This window comes from Lissotriton helveticus, chromosome 1_1 (assembly GCF_964261635.1).
Source record: "Lissotriton helveticus chromosome 1_1, aLisHel1.1, whole genome shotgun sequence".
Taxonomy (NCBI): domain Eukaryota; kingdom Metazoa; phylum Chordata; class Amphibia; order Caudata; family Salamandridae; genus Lissotriton; species Lissotriton helveticus.
The window spans coordinates 1,063,265,327-1,063,287,750 of record NC_136057.1 but is presented as its reverse complement, the minus strand read 5'-3'; the positions used below and the strand labels follow the sequence as shown (position 1 = coordinate 1,063,287,750).

General features: G+C 42.2%; 1 pseudogene across 1 annotated transcript in view; it reads left to right on the top strand.

The window, feature by feature from the left end:
- LOC144772113 (uncharacterized) overlaps positions 1-18,922 on the top strand; it is a 72,276-nt pseudogene extending 53,354 nt beyond the window's left edge. The window contains exon 2 of the transcript XR_013599653.1: positions 16,880-18,922. The product of XR_013599653.1 is annotated as an uncharacterized LOC144772113 (transcript). The remainder of the gene's footprint in view (positions 1-16,879) is intronic.
- The last annotated feature ends 3,502 nt before the right edge of the window (positions 18,923-22,424 follow it).

The following is a 22,424-nucleotide window of genomic DNA, read 5'->3' as shown; positions in this document are numbered from 1 at the left end:
GGCTACGGAAGCTGGTTGAGTTGCTTCCGCTTTGGCTGTGTTAGCCAATGAATTCCCTGCAGCGTGAACGCCATCACGCTGATGACTCAGTGTATGTATCACGTGAGTCTTTTGTAGTTCTTTCTGCAAAAGAACTACCTGTTCCCAAAGCTTTTTATGCTTTATTGTGGCACCTGTGTCATCTTTGTAACCGTTTTGAACCCAGTTCTGCAAGTCATTATTGTAGGATTTGACGCAGTAATGCGAATCGCACACTATTAGTGTGGGGAATTCGCGATCACCATTTTCAAGCGCCATCTTTAAAGATCTTATTTCAGCTCGCTGAGTTGAACAGTTTCTGAGTGATTCAGTTTTGGTAATTAACGGTCTGAATTTACCCAAGCGCCAGCGACCTTTAACAATCGCGCACGCTGCGTTGTAGGATTTTTTCTCTACATCGTAATGTTGTGCAAATCTGTCCATGTAGATTACACATTTGTATTGTTCGAGAGGCAGAATTTCGATTGGCAGAGGATATTCTTCTTCATATTCTAGATTTTCTAGTTTTTTCATTTCCGGGTCAAAATAGTATTTCACTTTTTCTGTAACAAGAGAATTTTCCCATTGTATCCATTTTGGATCTAATGCCACAGTAGTTAAATTGCGTGGGCTTGTTAATGCCTCGAAGGCTGATTCTGCTGTTAAAACAGTTATCCTTTTGCCTTTGGATTGGTCTCTTTCGTTTGCTACAGCTATTTGAACCGCATTTACAACATTTTCCGCAAGACTGAATGTTTTTTCAGCTTGTGTGTACAAATGTGATTTGTAAGCTATTGGTACCGTTTCTCCGTCATTAGAGGTCAGGTACGTGAATCCGCATCTTCCTGGGATGACTCGGATTACAAGGTTGCATGTGTTTTCGCGAGTTTGCAATTTTGTTTTAGCTAACATGTCTGTTTGCAGTGATCTCAAAATTTCTGTGTGTTTTTGAGTCCAATTGATTGGTTTAAAATCTGGGTTTATTAATTCATAGAGAGGTTTAACCCTCTCTGCATAATTTAGAATGTAAGTTCTTCCGAAATATAGGAAACCTAGTATTGATTGTAAGTTCTTCAGCGTTTTGGGTGCTTGGAGTACTGCACATTTCTCTAAGAAATTGTCTGCTAGGCTTTTGCCTTCACTTGATAATTCATATCCTAAAAACAGAACAGTTAGATGGGCAATTCGTGACTTTTTAAAGTTGAATTTGTAACCCTCTGCTGCGAACCCAAGTATTATGGTGTTCACCCTTTTCAAGTGAGTATCCAAGTCATCATCTGTTAGATAGATGTCATCGACATATGATAATGCTTCATCATCATATATTTGTAGTAACTCTGTTACTCTTGCTGAGAATAATCCTGGGCTATTCTTGAATCCCTGTGGGAGTCGACAGAAATTTTCCTGCGACCCCATTATTGAGAACGCGGTCAAATACCTGCTTTCAGGTGCTATGTTTTGACAAAAGAATCCATTAGAGATGTGTAATGTTGTTTTGTATTTTTTGCGCACGATGTTATTCATTAGTGCTGCACTGTGTGAGTTTTGTACTGCAAATGGCTTGCAACATGAGTTAAGGTGTCTGTAGTCCAAAACTAGACAATATGAATCGTCTGGTTTGGAGACAGGAAACAAAGGATTGTTCATTTGTGAGGTGCATGTTTCAATCACCCCCTGGTATTCAAGTTGATCTAAGATCTCCCTGACTTGCTTTTTAGCTTCTTGCTTAATTGGGTACTGCCTTTGTGCAGTTGGTTGACATTTTAATTGGATTTTGTGAGGAGGAGAGTCCTCATCCCATCCTACATGATTTTTATATAATGCAGGAGCTTGGGCTACTGCCCACTTTCTTGCATATGTATATTTTTTATGCATTGGAATATGATTTGAGAAGGCATGCATAATCATTTCTTCGCCATGAGGGCACTCCCTGACAAACTCTGGTGCCCAGTCTTTCTCAGCTAAAAGGATGTCATCGCCTTTGGAAAGATTATCCCAAAATAGACCCCTTACTTTCCTCGTCTTATCTCCCTCTATACGTAATGTTATCTCGTATATTTTATGAGGTTCGCTAACTCTGGTATCTGCAGTTTCCACCTGAATGTATTCATTCGTGTCCACTGTCTCCAGATGATTCATCAGGATCCTGCGAGCTATTGTCACTTCTGCTGCGCTGTCTAGCATTGTCTGGGCCCACTCTCCGTTTTTCAGTTGTGTCCTCAGTATCCTCGGCATGTTTAACTATTTTAATGCTGGCTACCTTCTTTCTTGTAAATTGTAATTTTTTACTTTGATGAGCAGGTTCCTTGTCTTTGGACTTGACGTGCTCTTCCCTGTGTTCTGACCGTCCTCTTCTTTCCGATTTCTGCGAGGAACTCTAAAAAGATCGAGAGGGACGTGTATCAATGTCTTGATATCTATCAGGTTTCTTTAGATTATCCCTATTTCTAAGGTTGTATCTTTTCTCAGAGGGCTCCCTCTGGGGAGACTTGTGTCCTTGGTCCGGAGATCCTTCTCTCCGCCGAGGAGACCTACCTCTGGACTGGAATCTTTTTTCTTTGGGAGTGGATTGTTTGTTTCCATCCCAGCTCTTTTTTGGAGTGTTTAGATTATTTTTAAAAAATATCTTTTCAGGATTTTCAGTTAGTTGGGGTTTTACTGCTTTCCCACCCAAACTATCTCTTCCTAGTTCTTCATAGGATTTTTCTATGATTCTGGAAAGTTCAATTGGTTGGTCTGCTATATCTGTTTCTTTCAATTTCTGGCGGATCGCCACAGATGCTGCTTCTCCTTTTATGTTGGCTAATTATATAGCCGAGACCTGCCTGAAGTCTTTCAGTAATTTCATACCCAGAGTTAAAGCAGGTTCTGCACTGTATTCATTTTGAATCTGTCTTAGTACATCTGGTATTATCGCCATGGACGGAACACCATGTGTTTTTGTGTAAATGGAAGCAAAGACTGTGCCCCAAGTGTCACAGTCCTCCACATGTGGTGCGATCCCCATTGGAAGACAGATAGTCAGAATTCTGTGTTTCTCAGTAGGGGTAGTATCCGGAGATAGTGCCTCTATTTGAGTTATTTTTTGTGCTAACCAGCATGGAATTTGTTCCCGTTTTGCGGGTACTTTAGCCAGACATGATTGTATGTTCTGTGGTGTAATTTTGTTTGTGTTCCCCTGATGAGGGGTCAGCTGTGGAATGTTAATAGCTGGTTGGACTGTTGAAGTCCGCATTACATATTGGACTAATTGTCTATGTATTTTAATTAGTACTTTTAGCTGGACTAAAAGTTCTGGTCCTGACATTTTTTCAATGTCTGGATGTGGTGTGTAGCTAGCTAGAACCGGCCACGTTGCTCCTGGTCTACCTAGTGGACCGAGCCTGGTGATGTGATTATTATGTTTTAGGGCGCCTTTAAACCAGAGCAGGTGCTCTTGGTATTTTAATGGGATTTCAACCTCCTCGAAAGGAGTGTATTCATCCGAAGGTTCCTCTATTTTGTAATAGTGGAAGTCGTGTGTGACAGCGTTTGCTGCTGGAAAGTTTATCCATGAATAGAATACCTCTGTCTGCCGATATTCATGGGCCTCAATTACGAATTCGACTATTCCACCTCTCGGTGTTAGTCCATTTTCTATAAGTTTAAGAGTTATAGTCTTTCTTATGTTGACCGGATTGATTATAGCACTCGGGTCATTTTCTTGGAGACTTGTGTCATCCGCTAGGAGTTGAGCTGCTATTCTAGCTGCCTCCCTTTCTTCTTCACTTTCTGACATTTTTACTAACAAAGGTTTTTGTTGCAGATCAAGTTTCAAGGAAACAAAGATTAGGTGCACAATATTTTTGGAACACTGTATCCTTCAACTATGACTAAACCAAAAACTACACATAGGAATCTCTTCCTACTAAGTTCCGGCGGATTTTAACCTTTTACCCACTCCAGACGTCTTTTGGAGTATTTACGGGAAAAAGGGTCGTGTGAAAAAGCACGACTGAGTTACTCTAACGTCTTGCGTTAGATTTATCGCCTTACCAAACGTTGGGCGCAATGTAGTGTAGTTCCTATATTCCCAATAGGCTCTGCGCATTGGAATAATATATTCAGCAGTGTAGACGTAGGACTGAGGTCGACTAGGTCTTTACTGACTATATTAGACTTAAGGTTTGCCAGCTAGCTCAGAGGTCACTAGAAACTTTCTCCAATGTTCAAGAAGGAATTAACTTTCCTGATCAGACAAGAAGAGATTAGCTTCCGACAACCATATAACATGACAACTTTGCTCCCTCAGAATAAGAGTGTATCTCTAGAGTCGTGTGAAAACAATAGACCGCTATTTCACACAGTCAAGTGTGCATACTTAGTTTCACCAGAGTGCAGAGAAAAGAGAGACTGGCGTTTTCAATAAAAGGTGTAATTTATTGAGCAGTCTTCTTTCTCATGCAAGTGAAATGAATTGCCACAGTTGCAATACTCATAGTAAAGTAAAGTGCGTACAGTAAAAGGAGGATTATAAAATAATACTGTAAAAGCATTGATATGGTTTCTTAGCCATATGATACTTTAAAATAGATAAAATATATATACATTGACTAACGTACTCAACTGGTGCTTCTAAATACGCCTACCCCTGTGTACCTGACCTAAGCCTAATACGTGGGAAGGAGTAAATAAGTAGCAGTTTAAGTTAAGTTGGGTTTTGCCAAGAATCTGACTCAAGAATTCTCTTTAAGTACGGCATGCGTGGGTAGCCCAAAACATTACACTTACTGACATTCCTGAATACGCACCACTGGAAGGGAGGCTCCTACAGGAACAGATGGTGGGACAGGCAGTGTCCTTAACATACAAAACATTAACTAACCATATATTGGGCGACCTAACCAAACTTAGACTCACCTGGGAAGCAGAGGTAGGGGTGATGGAGGACCTGGATTGGGAGATAGTACTGATGCATCCCCGGGAGGTGGCAATAAAAGCTAGACTACGACTTATTCAATGTAACTTTCTCCATAGAACATACTTTGATAGAGTGCGTCTATGCAGGATGGGGAAGATAGATGAGCCACGATGCCTGCGATGCCTCCAGGGGGTGGGAGACTTTTCCCACACGGTATGGTCCTGTGAAATAATACAGAGATACTGGACCCAGATTTTGGGGGAATTGGAAGAGGTCCTCGAGGCCTCGATACCCCGGGACCCCAAGTTGGCACTGCTTGGAATGACGAATGAGGTGGATCTGAGTCGCCCACTACTTATTTTCCTAGTCCTTGCATTGGTGGTCGCCAAACGCGATATAGCTAAACACTGGGGAGCACCGGATCCCCCAGACTTGGAGGAGTGGAGAAGGGGTCTAGACTTGTATATGGCAGCGGAAAGGGTTACGTATAAGGCGAGGGGCTGCCCGAAGAAGTTCCATAGAGTGTGGTCAAAGTGGAGGCACTACCATGGGCTAGATGGGGGGCTGTAGGAAGGCCCTTAGCAGGAGGGATAATGGGACGTAACCCTGGGACTGAAGGGATTTCTACCTGTGACAACAACTAATGCTGCTGATCCCGTAAGGAGCCGGGCCCCATAAGGTACGGCTGATCTAGAATACTTGATTGTCCCGGGAGGGTTTGGGGGTAGAGGGGGGAGCAAGAAGAAGTGACTGAAACATCTGTCTATTTGTTGGATGTGTACACCTTGTACGAACTTGACTCGTGTGTTCTTTTACCCACTGGGGGGGAGTGGGGTGGGGGGGGGGGCTTAGGTTACGTTCTAAAATTAAAAAGGCAGAAACTTGGATTGCCTGTGTACGTCCACGGGGGGTACTCTCTACTAGATATATTACACTACTTATACTCGCCGCCCAACCCCAGGGATGTGGGCTAAATGGCTGTGCATCTCTTCCTGACATCGAGTAACCCCAACTGTGAGACCTTCTTGCTACCACAGACTGACTGCACCATTGGCTCCTTGTGTATCTGCAATAAAAACTTATGTAAAAAAAAAAAATTCTCTTTAAGGGTTTAGTCAGCTCCGTACCTGGGTAATAGAAAGCAGGAGGTCTTGTATCTCTCTCTCAGGACAAGATATCCCAGTAACCCGTGAAGGTATCTGGAAACACCGGAGCTGGATTTCTCGGCAGGAGAAAAGACAGCATCTCTCTCAGTGCGTCAAAAGGGAATGGCAGCGTCCGTGGGCTCTCGCATCAGCTGGGTTCTCGAGCAAGTAGATAGCTGCTCTGCTCCAAAACCACCACTGTGTGTTTGCTTAAGGCAACGTTGGTATATTTATACCTGAAAGGTGCCGGGTTTGACGTAAGGTTGGACATAAGACGTCAATAAAGATGTCACTAAGAACTGGCTGTTCTTACAGTGCTTTACAGGAGTTCAAGGACGAAATCAAAACAAAAGCAAGAGGGATTTCCCAGGTTGCTGGAGGTTTGGTTTATTTAGAGAACTCGTTGTGCTTTCTAGGAGGCCAGGGAAGTAGCCTTGCTTAATGTGACTGCACGGGCTACGACTAATATGGATATGATTCCTTATGCCGTTATAGGGATATTACTGATTATAGCCGAACAAGGGCATAAAATAGAAATATCGATTTAGGTTCCTAGATAGAAACACAATAGTTTGCTGAGCATCATCCCGTTATAGGCTTTTTTCTGCCTGACAATGCGCATTGTTGCAGTACTCGAGACATTATATGATATGTTATCTGGCCTGCCATGTGTCCCTAGGATTTGTAATCTGTGTTTCTGTCTTTTTTCTTCTCTTTTCTTGTGGTCTGACATCTGCCGGATGATGCTCTCCCTGTTCTCTGTTGTGCATCATATAGAGCGATGACCTTGGTGGTGTGCCAAATGTTACGGGTGCATGAAAGGTGTTGTTGTGACTAGTTGGTTCTTGTGTGCTTTGTGCTTCTGTCTGGGGTATGCTTGGGATAGCTGCTTCCTTAGTTTGCAGTGCTCTTGCTGCACCCTGTGTTTCCTCAGGAGTATGGACTTGCAGTGGTTGCTGTGGTGATGTGTGTGGTCCTACACCATTTTAGGAGCTGTAAGGCTCATACTATCAATCAAGTGCATCAGTTGGTCATGCACGTGTTCCATTTTCACAGACATACGCCTGATGGCCGTAACGTCACCAACGGGGCTTATGTGTAGCAAATTTGTATTGGCGTCCACTAATGTGGTACTATCCGTACTTTTATTTAAGCGCCGCTCCTCTCTCCATATATCGAGATATGCAGTGTGAAAAAGGAAGGCTCAAGGCACTGTTGCTCAAGGCATAGTGGCTCGCTATCCCTGGACTCCATATCAACGATAGCAGTGTGTAAGATGGACAGTCTGCCCTCATGCTGTGGGATAGTGCCTGATGGCAGCTGTTCATCAAGGTGACGGCGTGGCATGGGAGGGGGCTGCTGGTCGCCAATGATGGATGGGTGGGAACCAAAGCGTGCGCTGTGAGATGTTTGATACGATGCATTAGAAGCTCTATCTTCATCCTCATCCTGTCGTGCTGCAGCGTTATTTTGTGTATTATCATGTGTAGATATCCCCTTCAGTGTAAATTCTGCATCAATGTGTCCTGGAAGACCAGGCACTACAGCTTCCATGATAGGGCTATGGGGGGTGAGGGACGGCAGTGGTGGGTTGTGGTTCAGCAAAGCATCATGTTGTGGATATTGCTGAAAGGGGTTCTCTGAAAATAGGTCAGCATGGCCCACAGCAGTTTTGTCATTTGATGTGGGCTGTAAGTCTGGATTAATAATCCTTTCGGGGTACGTCCCGGCCATGTGGTATGCCGGCGGTGGGGCGGCGGTTAGTAATGTTGGCTCAGATGTCTCCTGAAATTGCTCCAGAGTGCTAATGTATTCTCTCCTGAAGTTTGCAGCCAGAGTATTTTCCTTCGAGGAATGTTGTGGAATGCACTAGTGTGGCGCTATCAAAATTTCCTTCAGAAGGCCAAGGTCGGGTCATATTTTTGGTGAGCTTGTGCTACTCCTTACAATGTTTAATGATGCACTATTTTTGGCCTGTGAAATTGTTGATTACGTGCTGTAACGGAGTAGCCATTCCAATGTATTTAGTGTATCAAATTGTGTGTCTTTGGCATGTACTCAGATGTTCTTTCTGGTCACTTCTCACTGCAGTGTGTACTGTACTTAATGAGCTATCCTAGACTGTAACTGGGTAATGTAGTTCGGTACTATTGTCAGTCTCACCTGACGCTCATGTGTCACGTCAATTCCTAAGACTTTGAACACTGTCAATAGGACAGCACTAGTTATAGGTGTAACCGGAGTAAAGGAGGCTGGATGACTTTCAGATAGACCTATAATGTGTCCATTAATTAGGTATACAATATTTGTGGTGTTGCAGGACCTACTGGTGTTGCACGAGAGCCCTGAGTTGCGCGCTCATTCCCTAGAATGGAGCAGACACGTGCTGGGCTTGTTGTGGACTGCTTAAAAGAGCTCGCAGTAGGGGTGCATTACTGTCCTGAGTGTCCTCTTGCTCTCTTCTACTGGCAGAATTAGATGCAGATGTGTTGGCAAGTCTGGGCGGTTCAGATCAGGACTGAGAGCATCCTCTGAGTATCTCACTGAATAATTTGACCCTGAGGAGGAATCCCAGCCCTCGCTGGGTATCACTGTGGAAACTGGTGATGAGAGATGTGTTGTATAATGCGTGTCATTTGGGATGGACAAATTCTGTGAGCATGGCCAGATAAGGTCCGGACGTGTGGTGTCTGGAAGAGGTGAATTTGACCCGGGGATTGTGTAAGCTGTGCCTGGGGCAGGTACTTCTATCAGAGTCAGTGCAGCTATCTTGACCTCTGATGTGGGAGTGAATTGAACACCTAAAATGTCCCAATCTACTGAAATAAGGTCTCCTTGATATGGTGTTCTTGGAGAAAGTGTATCTATGTTGATGTTCAAGACAGACACTGTTCTATTGTTCAATACATGCACAACTAGTTCAATAATTTGTGGTAGATCATTATACATTACATGTAAATTTAGTTGCACAACAGGAGGCTATACATGTGCTGTGTGGAGGCTGCTATTTGGAAGTAATATTAAAGATGGCACTGTGCCACTAAATACGGGCTGGAGGGGGGCAATAGGAGGCAGGGGCTTATGTAACAATACTATTCACGGCTGACTTAAAAGACTATAAATACACCTGCAACAAATACATTTTACATTCCTAGTTCATTTTTCCTCGCTAAGCAGATCAAACACAGTTCTATGTATATACAAAGCAATGCATCAGGCATGCTTTGTACAGGAAACCACAATATCGAAGCAGCAATATAATCAAGAAGAGAAATGACAAAAAATTGCCAAAATACTGTGATATAAATATGAAACACTTTATTCAAAACCTTACTAAAATGCACAGTTTTCTCTATTTTCCTCAATAAAGACAGAAAGACGCTGTAATAAAATGAGACTATATCTCACTTCCACCCGGGGTTGAACCCAAGGTTCAACAGGAAACCACAACTTCCTTTTCTATTAGCTAAGCAGATGGCAGTTGGTTCTGTTCAAATTCCTTTTTACACACAACTCGTGTAAGTGCTACCAGTTTCTGACTGTCGCATCAAATATATGTGAAGTGACAACCACTCGCAAAAAGCAAGAGATGTCCGAGAGATATCATCGCGACACCTTCCTGTTCTAGTCACAAGACGTGAACTTGCTGTGTCAGCCAGTAGACGTTGACTGGCACTTAAGCTGAAGTCCTGAGCTGCTCAGAACTTGCACTAGCTAGAACATGCATAACGTGATGACCCCTTGCCACCCTGCAGGCGTCCTGTCTCCTGTAGACTGGCAAATATAATAGCCAACAAAAAAAAAATTAAAACAAACTCAATGACTCTATCCCCGTTCACACGTGCTTAAACTAAGAAGGGTTGTTTTACCCTGGCCAGACTCTAAGTGCAAGGGACTATAATTTGGAGAGAGGTGCATTGACAGATGCTCACCTGAAGAGACAGACCACAGCACCCCTGGACAAGGCAAAGATAATAAGAGAAAGATAGACTTACTCGCTGGCTTACCCACACGTGCTGTGTCTCAATCAAAAAGGCAATCCCAATCCGTTGTTACAGGAAGCAAAGTCTCAATTCCCTTCTCAACTTCCTTGCTAGCACTGGATGAATGTGCACATGGGTCCCATCTGGGGTGCCAAGATGTTGGAGGGTGAATGTTTATGGTCTCTGGGCACTGGACCAGGGTGGCTTAATTTGAGGGGGTGCTTCTACATAATATGAGAAAACACAAGTCTGGGAGACAGGAATTGAATCATGGAATGCTGTGCTTTATTACACTGAAACCACTTCAAACGAGAAGCGTAAAGAAAACTCTTTAAAATGCAATAATGAGACGCCGTGTCTTAGCAAAGACTAAATGGCAGAGGATACATGTTAGGAATAAAACAAAGGCATATAATGGAATGCTTTTAGAACAATATGAATACAGGAACAAGTGGATAAACATTTGTGAATATATTATACATATGCAACCGTGTCAAGATTGTCTTGGAGAGCAGAAGACACGCAATTGCAATGAGATTTAAAATCATAGAGAAATACTTTTCATGATAATATACGCAGAAAGGCAATTGTCACAATACATGCAAGAACCAGAATACTTTTCTTGATAGATGCTATGAGAGAAATATATTCCTTAATAAATGCAATGAGAAGGATATGCGTTACAATAATGCAAAGACAAAAATGCATTTCATGGTCAATAAAAACACATACTAAGAGAAACACTATTTAAGATCAACTTTAAAATATCACAACCTTAAAACAAGAATTCTAGAATGAGCTCAAATACAGTTAACCGGGGAACACCCAAACAGTTTTGGCTCACGAACACAGTGCAAGGGTGGTCAGAGCAATAGCCAGTTGGGCAGCTCTTTTATATCGGTAAATGAAGAACTGCTTGACCACAACTCAAAACCGATATACGTCACTTCTAAAAATAAACGGAACAGTAGAAGGTTACAGGTGAATGTCTCACGCCATGTGCACGCCATTATTACTTTAATGCAAGCAAACATATATTAAAATATATTCAATTGAGAGAGAGCAGCAGCCCCCACCTTTAGGTATTGCGTGCTGTTCCTCCTAGTTCCCTGTTCTTGCGGTTTTAGCCACCCCCTGGTAGGTGATCTAAGAGAAGGGCATCTCGAGTGCAGGGAGTGGGGGCTTGGGTGACTTGTTTATGAAAAGATAGAGCCTGAGCTTCTTGTGTGTCGCAGAAGAAATAACTTGTATTGCAGCAGAGAGGGATTTTGGGCCTACTACATTAAAAGAACAACTGAGACAGTATGGTCAACTTAACACCACTCTGTATGCTGGCTGGTGGGGCCTTATCAAGGCTAGATAGGCCAGAATATTTTCATATAGTAAAACGGGACCCTGCTTCACTCATCACATTTGAAGAGCCACCTGTAGGGAATGAAGGACTATGCAACAATGCTATGAAACTCATTCCTCTTGAACCCGTAACTTCAAAATCAAACTCAAAGCAACACCCAAGTTGCGATTGGACCAAATACAGATGTCTACATCAACGTGCCTCGACGAGAGCAAAATAAAATTTCAACAAATCCCGATGCAATTGCAACAATTGATGGAAGTGCTTCTAGCTACTTCATTAACTTTCATACGTTTTCTTTGGATCCAAGCAAGCCGGAAACGAAGACAGCCAATACACCAATCAAACTACGAATCAAGAACTTTCTTCACTTTCTTCAAAAGACATACCTAGTATCGCCTTAGGTAAAACTCTGGGTAATTACTGGGATACTGTTTTTCCTTTTCTGGCAAGCTTAGTAATAACTTTTAGCATGCTTATTAATGGAAGATACCTTCAGCAAAGCACTACCGCCAAAAAAGTCAACTTGATTTTAAAGCCACATCGATCATCACACCGTGAACAAAGAGACTTGTCATCAGTGAACATTACAGCAGTTCCTATACCGGACGGTATGGTTTGGGACAAGGTTAATTCCAATATATCCGGCCGACTGAACTTTTAAAAATTCCTCATTTATTTAAAATTTCATTAAGTGTTATCATTACCTCCAGTACATTTTCTGATGATTGGGAAACTCAAACTGTTAATAACATATTGTCTGATTTAGAATAAAACTGCAGCATTTCCTAATACTGAAATGTTAAAAGATAAGTCAGACTATGATGCATTGTATTGTTATCAACACTTTGGTCATCTTTTCCTGCACAGATCTGTTTCACAATGAAATGTTTTTGAATACCATCAGCGGGAACATTGTCCTACACCACCAAAGAGTAGTTCACATACCTTTGCACAGACATTTTCATACCTTTCAGGTTTGGCCTTTAGACCCGAACATATGTCACAAGAGTATACTATCCCCAGGCCAGACCCACGATATGTACAGCGGGAACACCCGGGGGTAGTGACAGTGTTGGAAAGTTGGGCATTGATTGGCTAGAAACCTCAGCAATGACAAAAGTGAAACAACACTTATCTTTACTCTTACAAGATATATATCTTAGGGATTTTTTATTAGGTCCCAGAAAAGCACCTCAGAAATGTTTCCTATATGCTGGCAATAACACTGCCTATAATGAAAAAGCAAAGGCAGGCGGGCAAATATGAAAAACTGGGTAAAGATTACATTAAGGAATCCTGGGATTTACCATGTAGATGTCAATGCCGGAGTGGGGAACAAGAAGTGTTTCTAAGTGGTACAAACTGCAAGAACTCATTGAGCGGTTCTCTCATGTGCCGGGACAATTAATTGCACTGAGCGTGTAGTGTGTCCATAGCAAACTTGTCCTGCCACATGAAAGGGACTCCAGCTGCCGTGATTAAACAGGTGTTCAAGCTGCTCTCGAATGAGAGTTACTTGATGCTGAACGATCAAGGTTGCTGTGGTATGCTCCCGAGCATTGCCTATCTGGTCACTGTGAATTCCAGGGTTACATGCTGTATGCAAGTATTGTTTCCCCTTACAAACACAGTAGGGGTGGCGCCATTATGGCTTTCGTTGAATGTTTCTTTTATGCGATTTGATACTTTGAGCAGACTGAAAGCCATGCTTTTACAGCAAACTGTGCCCTTAACCTCCGCTTAAGAGACCTTTGATCTTCAAATAGCAAGGACCTCGACTGAGATACAAGCACTTATACGTACAAACTGCCTCATTCATTTTGCAGAAATGGTGGGTCGTATCTTTAATATGTCTGTTACGATTAGTATTCTACACCTATTTAAGACCATAGGGTCAGGATTTCTTAGCACCTTTCAGACAATCCTCAGAGTTAATCCAAACTTTATTCACACCGTATTTGGAAGCATTTTTGGAGGTCTACCTCTGATCTTGCTCTCAATAGCTGGAATTCCGATTGGGCCGTCCATTGTGTAGCCGGTAAATCCAATCCCCAACGAGATGGCAAAAGCGCTCCTGGAGTGAGCCTTAGCTCCACCACTTGCACCACTGACGCCCAGATATCGACTACAGCACCGACTGCCTCTACACCAATTGTTGGGAGTAATGAATATCATCTCTGCTCCATTGACGTACTTTGCAAGGTGTTACAAGGACCGTCCCCTGCAGCTGCATCAAGCAGCGATGATGATGCGTCTCCCAGCCAGGACATTTAATCTATAATTTGCTCATCATGTGCTAGGAAAGAATTCCGATTCTCCTTTCAACAAAATTTGGAATATTTTTATAAATTGACACTTTCTCACTGAAAAGCATGGCCTTTTTGATGCTTATAGAAATTCAACTTATATAAATGAACTCAATTAGGACTGTGGCTTAAGGGACGTTTCAAAATACACAAAATTCGTAGAGGTTTTTTTCTCCTCTTTTTTTCTTTTTAAAACGTTTTTTAAATGATTTTAACGCTTTTAAAAATGTTTTAAATGGCTCACTGAAAATGTTATGCTCTGACACCTAGTAAAATGAGTGGTTAACTTGTATATGGTCATTAATGATTATTCGGTGGAGGAGTGGGTGTTATGTTTCATATAGGTAACCTATTATAGGCCCAGGTAACATCATACCCTTTCACCTACATCCCCTCCCTAGATTTAACAGTAACAAGACTTATAAGGATTGAACGCCTTTTATGGACTGAACCTTTTATCTAGTTCTCGGCCTCGGTGCAGAAGGAGGCTTTTTCCTGAACAAAAGTGTGCTATGAGTTCATGTTTAGATATCCCAGTATGCATGAATATTCATAAGGCTGCTTAGAAACTCGGCAGAGGCTATACACAACCTTCATAATATCTACGCACAAGGTTCATCACACACCTCATCCTCAGACCCAACAATGGCTAACACAAGAACAAGGGACAAAGGGACTCTATATACTTTTCTGTATAAATACAGCACCTCTTGCTAGCTGTAGCCAGAGAGAACCAAGACTTCCAGGCCGGCACACTGACCAAAGACAGTGAGGCTCCTGCATGCAGGCGCTCCAGCTGACAGTGGTCTGAACAGCCCTTGCGGGATGTCCAACTCAAGACCAAGAAGGGCTCCGACATTTCTCACACTGAAGGTAATGGGGTTCTTGGCTTTTACACCTACTCACATGCTAGGTACACTTGGGTACATCTAGATAGGCATCGTAGGAGTACGCGCACTTTTATCAGTCATTTGTATTTATTCATGCTAATTGCACAAGGGTAGAACGGTACTATCCATTTATATTCATAGTGCTGCTAATCTTATATCTCTGCTACTATCTAATGGTTGTTACAGCTCATATATTCTACACGAGAATATCAACTGTTCAATAAAACTTTTATTGAAACGCCCAGACTGTTTATTCTGTGTACCTCTGAGATAAACTAAACAAGCACGAGTGACTGCAAAAAGAAGTACGTCGTTTCCACGTTCTTAAGGGATCAGGGTTGTCATGTTCTGAGGCTGCCAGAAACCAATCTCTCCCCGATAAGAGGAGACAATAGTGGCACTGTGAGCTAACTAATGCAAAAAACGGCTAACATACGCAGTGTGGGTGCTCAGTTAGTCTGCCACCAATCCCACAGTTTGTTATCCAAATGCGAAGGTCCTGCATGGGTACTATAGGAGCTACACAACAGCACAGTGTGCAGAAAATTCTGCCCCTCTTTCTAGGTTTCTGCTTTTTGCCTTGTCTCTTGCCCAGCAGGACTCTGCTCTGGGCACTGTTAAGGGCAGGCTCTCTGCCATTTCTGCCTTCTTATAGTTGCCTGATCAACCCTGTTTGTTCAAGTCTTCTATTTTTTAGGTTCCTTAAAGGTCTTTCTCATTTCCTCCCTCCTTTGCCATTCATTATGCCTCAGTGGGACCTTAATTTGGTTTAGACTTTTTTGACGTGCGCTCCATTCAAGCCTTTCCACAATTGTCCCCCAGGCCTCTCACTTCCATGTTGAAATTACATCTGCCCGCAGAGTAAATGAGTTACAGTTCTGATCATCTAAGCTGCCTTACCTCTCAGTCTATCCTGACAAAGTGGTGCTTCTCACTCATGCTTCCTTTCTGCTCTAAGCGATCACTTCATTTCATGTCGGCCAATCCATCACCCTGCCTACTTATTCGCTCTTCAACATCCCTCTAAGGAGGAGGAGTGACTTCACCGCCTGGACCCAAAAGATTGTTGTCGGTCTACCTTGACTGCACGAAAGACTGCAAGTGGACGACCAACTCTTCTTGGAGTATGTTTGTGCAAAGAGAGGTCGGGCAGTGAAGAAGTGTTTATCTCCAGATGGGCGATGCTACGTTCTGGACAAGAAACAATCGCCTAAAGGTTTGGGTGCTCATTCCACCAGAGCTAAAGCTGCCACCACTACATTAGCATGCAGAGTTCCAGTCCTGGAAATCTGCCAGGCAGCAATGACCAAAAATTACTGTCTGGACATCAGGTCCACAATTTGACCGTTCGGTCCTGCTCGACTTTCTCGTTTGAAATTGGTTTGCAGCCCCTCCTCCAGGGATGGTATTGCTTGGGTATCTATTCTAAAGTAAGTAATCTGCGGCTAGATATCTCAATTAGATGAACAAGTTACTTAACTTTGGTAACCACTCAGCTGGTAGAGACTATAGCTGCCGATTCCTTACCAACCCATCCATTCTTCTCCACTCTGCAAACGGATTTCTAGTGGCGGGCATGAACCCTTTCAGGGCCCAAGTTTTGACAGACCAGTGGTCAGTGTTTGTCATGGCTTCACCCTTCTGGAGTCGAATATCGTGAAAAGAAACTGATGTCAGTGTGCTTGGGGGGCATCTATTTTGGTACCACAATGTCACATGTGCGGACCACACTGACTCAGATTCGATCTACGCCACCTACCGGTGCGCAGGATTACCGCTCATGAAAAACCTTCCGGATCCAGATGCACACCTGGGGTGCATTGTACGGTAATGAATCTGCCACTAGATGTAGTCTCTACCAGATAAGGCGTTACTGAAGTTAAGTAAGTTGTTCTTTAGCAACCGCTGTTCTGCCTTTCTCTTGCTATAAAAATGTTTAAACAATGCACATCCCACTGTTGGCTTCAGACTGTTTATCCAAAGCACTAATCTTATCTAGACCTGTGTCATATCTCTTGCAATACCAAACCTAGATTAAATGTTTCATCTTTAACTCAGACAGAATGTTCTTACCAGGGCATAAGAACTCACTGCAGCATTATGTAGGGGATGCAGGCAGTAGAGTAAGTGAGTAACAAAATGGAACTACTGATTATCTGACTTTACTGCAGTCAGTACTGAAAAAAATACAAGATTGAAAAACTGATTGTATTGAAGTGTAAAACATATCTAATAAAAACTGTGTATTAATCATTTAAAGTGTCTCATTTTATTTAACAGAGTCAAGACCAAGTCTCGAAGAAAGTCAGAAAAATTATGAAGATCAGACTGAAAGGTTGGTAGTACAGAAAAAAGTGGTAGGAGAATGCGAAGAGAACACTTTTGAGAATTTAACACTGGCAACCTCCTTTGAAAACTGTCGGGGGCAAGATAACCCTTTTGGAGAACACTTATGGCAACCCAGCAAAGCTGAAAGGGGTGTTGATGCAAGTAAAATCACTGAACAAAATGAAGAACATGCGGATGACGGGACAGACCTACATAATGAATGTGTTCAGAAATTGAGTGAGAACTCAAATCAAATGACCCATCCAGAAACACAAGGGGAAGAGGAATTGCTCATATGTAAAGAATGTGGAAAGAGCTTTAACCAGTCTATTTCTCTAATTGCTCATCAGCAGATACATATAGGAGAGAAGAACATATACACATGTCCTCAATGTGGGAAGATTTTCGATTGGATAGAAAGGCTGTTAAGTCATCAACGATTACACTCTAGAGAAAAGTCATATACATGTAGAGAGTGTTGTAAAAGCTTTAGGGGTTCATCAGGTTTAACCAGACATATGCGAATACATACAGGAGAGAAGCCTTATAAATGCACTCAGTGTTACAGGAGTTTTAGTGATTCCTCTACTTTAATAAAACATCAGAGAATACACACAGGAGAAAAACCATACACTTGTTGTGACTGTGGCAAAAGCTTTTGCCGATCATCAAATTTGATTACCCACCAGCGAATACACACAGGTGAAAAACCATATACATTGTGATGTGTGTGAAAAAAGTTTTAATCGGTCCGCAAACCTAGTTGTACATAGGAGAATTCACACGGGAGAGCGGCCATATACATGTATTGAATGTGGAAAAGGTTTCAGCAGTTCATCATACCTGATCTCTCACCAACGAATACACATGGTAAATAAATTATACACATGTAGTGATTGTGGGATGAGTTTCAACTATTTAAGCCACCTGATATCTCATCAGAAAATACACAGTGGGGATAAGCCCTACACATGTGGGGAATGTGAAAAAAGCTTCAGTGAACTATCAAATCTGATTGCACATCAAGGAATACATGTTGTAGCAAAGTTTTATAGTTGTTATCAGTGTGCAAGGAGTTTCAGTGACTTATCAGCTCTGGCCGCTCATCAGTTAATCCACATAGAAAAGAAAGAGAAACCACATAAATGTAATGAATGTGGGAGGAGTTTCAGTCGGTCATCAAACTTGATCACACACAAAAAAATACACAATGGTGTAAAACCTTTCACCTGTTCTATTTGTGGGCAAAGTTTCAGTCAGTCTGCAGCTCTCATTACCCATCAATGAATACACACTGGTGAGAAGCCATATATGTGTACTGAATGCGGTCGGAGGTTTCGACAGTCTACCAACCTCACCAAGCATCAACGGATACATACTGGAGAAAAACCTTATTCGTGTATTGACTGTGGAAAGACTTTCGGTGATTCCTCTACTCTCATCGCACACCAGCGAACACACACGGGCGAGAAGCCTTATGCATGTAGTTCTTGTGGGAAGTGTTTTAGCCGGTCATCAAGCTTTTTGTCACACCAGCGAATACATACAGGTGATAGACCATATACTTGTGGTGATTGTGGGAAAACCTTTGGATACTCATCAGCCCTGAGAAGACACCAGCGAATACACACAGAATTGCAAATGTATTCCATAAGGCCTGATGAACCAATCCTAATACAAAGCTGATCCACATAAATTTGCTTTATAAACAGTGGGTCTAAGTTAATTTACAATTGCTATGGAACAATGGCTTGTAAGTTTCATATCCTTCATGGTGTAAGACAATGTACATAACTTTGTTTCCTTGTCACAGGTTTTACTTAATAAGGCATTTACCTGGTCTTGGAAATTTTTAAATAATTGTTTTATAAATTTGAATCTTCTACGTCGGCACACTTTCACCAAATGATGAGTATCACACTTAAATACTATTGCATGTCTATTTGTATCATTTCAAATCAGTAGTAATAAAGTATTTAGGAACTATTGATTAACAGACATTCCTGAAAGAATATTTCTGATTCATCTTGGGTAAGTAATCTAATGGCTATCTTTATGTCCTACCTCCATTGTTGACATTTACCAATACTCCATTTATCTAGCTCTTGAGATATTCACAGATGGGCTTTGCTTAAGGCGCAACAAGATAGAATTAGATTGTATTGTAGTGAACAAAATGATCACAAATAGTTTCAGTTGTTCTGGCCAATGTCAGTCAACAATACGCCACACCTGTTGTGGTTGAATGATAGAGGTATAACTAGAAATTACTGCATTCAGCTAAAATAGTTCTGAAATTTTGCTTGAACCAATTTCTTTCCCTGATATCTAACAAAGAAAACTGTTTTATGAGAAGGACTGACAGAAACAAATACAATGAAGAGGCCAGTTAAAATTCAAATGTGTATTAAAACCATACAGAACACGAGATCTATCAAACAGACATAATTTTTACATGGCACTGTTTTTGAGCTAGAGGTAAATTAAGAGAAAATAATACTGTACTGGGTACAGTTAAAGGGATTGACCATGGTTTAAGATAATTGGTTCTGGATATTGTACAGAAGTGTGTGGTTGCAAAGAATTGTTTTAGAAGGCAAGTAAGCAAAGACATCAAGGGCCCCATTAGGATGGCGGGCAGATTGCCCCCGCCGTGCTGGCCGTAGTCCGCGCCGGCCTGGCGGGGGCGATCCGCCAGCCATCCTTGCAGCAGAGACCCCCTGCCATATAACAATGGCTGGGGGGGTCCGCTGCGTACAGAAAGACCGTCCGCCGCTTTTCCGCCCAGTCGACAAGTCGACCAGGCGGAAAAAGGTTCAATATGGTGGCGGTGTCTGTTAGACACCGCCAGCCATATTACAATGTGGCAGGGGACATGCTTTTCGGAAAGGCATGCAGAGTCTGCTTGTGGGGGCCCATTGGGGGCCTCCAGGTACTCCGGGGGGGTGGGGGGGTGAGTGCACATCCCTTTCAATGAACAACGTGGCAGGCACTGCACGGTGTCTGTCATGTTGTGCATGGAAACGCAGAGCCTGCCTTTGTGGCATTGCGGCGGGCAGTGCTTTTAGCAGGAATGTCACAAATTCGCCAGGCGCCTGCCAGTGTGGCGGGCGCATCCTAATTAGGAGTGCTGCGGGCGGACCCCAAGTTCCCCAATCACATAAGTATCATTCACTGTTACAAAACTTATTCTGAATGAAATCATATGGAAATCAAGGAAACATCTGATTTTAATACAAGAATAGAATAAAAATAGGTTCACCATGAAAAAGAATTAAAGGAATTGCAGGAGAATACATAAGACACCCACGGAATCTGAAGTGCCAAAAAGCCCATCCATCAAGAAGTACATGGCACCCCGAAATAAAATGAGTTTAATTTATTAGTGCTCTAAGAAGATAAAAATGTGTGACTATGGCAAAAATAAAAATGCTAGGATGACTGGAATCCTGAGTAATAATCAGCCCTTCCTTAAAGAAATACTGAGTAATTTAGCATACAAAAATTAAAACTGTGGAGCTCAAGTTGTGCAATTTTAGGGGAAAAAAATTCCAAGAGCGAATGATGTGGTGAATTACCTGAATATACAAAGCCTGTCTGGTTACACAAGGATTGATGTTTAACATGTTTCTGCTTAGGTTATAAAATAGCATCGCAAATGGCTCAGTCCATATAGTCTGGGATTCACAGGTGATGCCTTCAGAACATTTTTGTTATTCACACTGCTGTGTCACATGAAGAAACAATGACTTTTGCCATGGAAAAAGTATTCAGAATGTAGCATTAGCTCTTATTCTAGTTAAAAAATATCATCAGTTAGAATGCTAATGGTGTTTTATAAAAACAGTTTCATACGCTATAACTGCTCAATCAACCAATGATTTGATTTCAAGACAATATGTTTAATAAATGTCTGCCGTGCCATAAATCAGATCCTGTATCATCCTATCAAGAGAATTGTGTATCACATCTGAAACATTTGTAGTAATGCACTAGTCTTTATGAAAAAATTCAAAGCAGCAGTAAACCTCTTACTTATAGGTTGCATTTGTTTACCTACCTGCTCATCAGAGACAGCAATATAGTCTCTGCAATTAAGGCTTTTAGCTAGGTGGCACATGGTGTGTCTCTGGCAAGATTTACCCATGAGACCTAAGTATCAAAATGTGTAATGCAATAAAGGAGGTTCTTAATGTGTGTTTTGGATCATTTCATTGCATTTATTTATAAATGTAAAGCATATATAATCACCAAGAAGCAAACTATTGAGCAGGGATTAGAATCCCTGTTCCACGTAAGCATAATGAATTACTGTTATGAAAACCAGTGGTAATTATTCACAAACAGCGTCACAAAGTTTTGTACAATGAATGGTGAACAAAAAGGAGCGAAACAAACAGAAAATTGCACGTGCTAATGTGTTTTACAGGTGAATTACTAAACAGACATCCAATGGTTAAAAAAAAAAAAACAATTGATTGGCAGTCTATTACTAGGAATTACCCCTGATATCACTGCAAAGTGAAATTTTGCTTTCTTTAACATTGAGTGAATCGACAGCCAAGGTACGGGTGAGTTTGAACAGAGAAATGTCCCCTGAAGTCTGTTTGAAGTACAGAGTGCGCCAAGTCTGCATTTTGGCCCGCTGCTTTTTATATTATGTATTAATTACCTCTACCCACACTTGACACTAAACCCTGTAGACACTCCAAGAGTTGCTGGTACTCTAGTGCCAGCATTGCTCTACGCGGATTATGCTGTTCTGCCGGCCCGGACATTGAATGCCCTTTACGTCATGGGTGGACAGTTTTGTCCATTTCATGGATAATCTTGACTTTGTTACCAATTATGGCAAGTATCAGATCATGGCCTGTGGTCCATGTAGGATTGCCACCTGCAGGCTTGATATCAAGGGTCAGTCACTGCATGGTGTAAATAACTTTAGCTACTTGGGAGTTATTTTGAATACTTCAGGGTCCTGGCAGCCCCAGTTGAACAGTTCATATCTTAAGCTGTGTCGGTCAGCTGGAACAAATTACTACCTCCCATGCATGAGGGGAGGGGAAACCATCTGGCCACTGATGAAAGTATATAATGCACAGTGCGTCCCAAGTGCCACTTATGGGGCGGCGGTTTGGGAATGCCACAAGAGTGTCCTTCTCCAGCTAGAGGAAAATGTTATATGCCAGAGGCTTTTAAAGTTGCCACTAACATCCTCCTGTCATATTATGCACCTAAAACTAAACCAGCGATACATGGCCGACAAGTTTCAGTTAGCCTCACTATTATTGTGGGTTAACCTGCCGCTCAACTCTGTAGAGACATCATTTTGGATTGTCACTTTGGACAAATGGAGCACCATTCCCTGGTTAAATGACATCTCGTGCTCATTTTGGGCGTGGGAGGTGCCTGGCGCCAATGTCTTTTCTTTTGAACCCCTTTTCTTTACCTGGAGCACTCCTGGGAGGTACGTGGCTCCCCTCTCTTTAACTTTTAG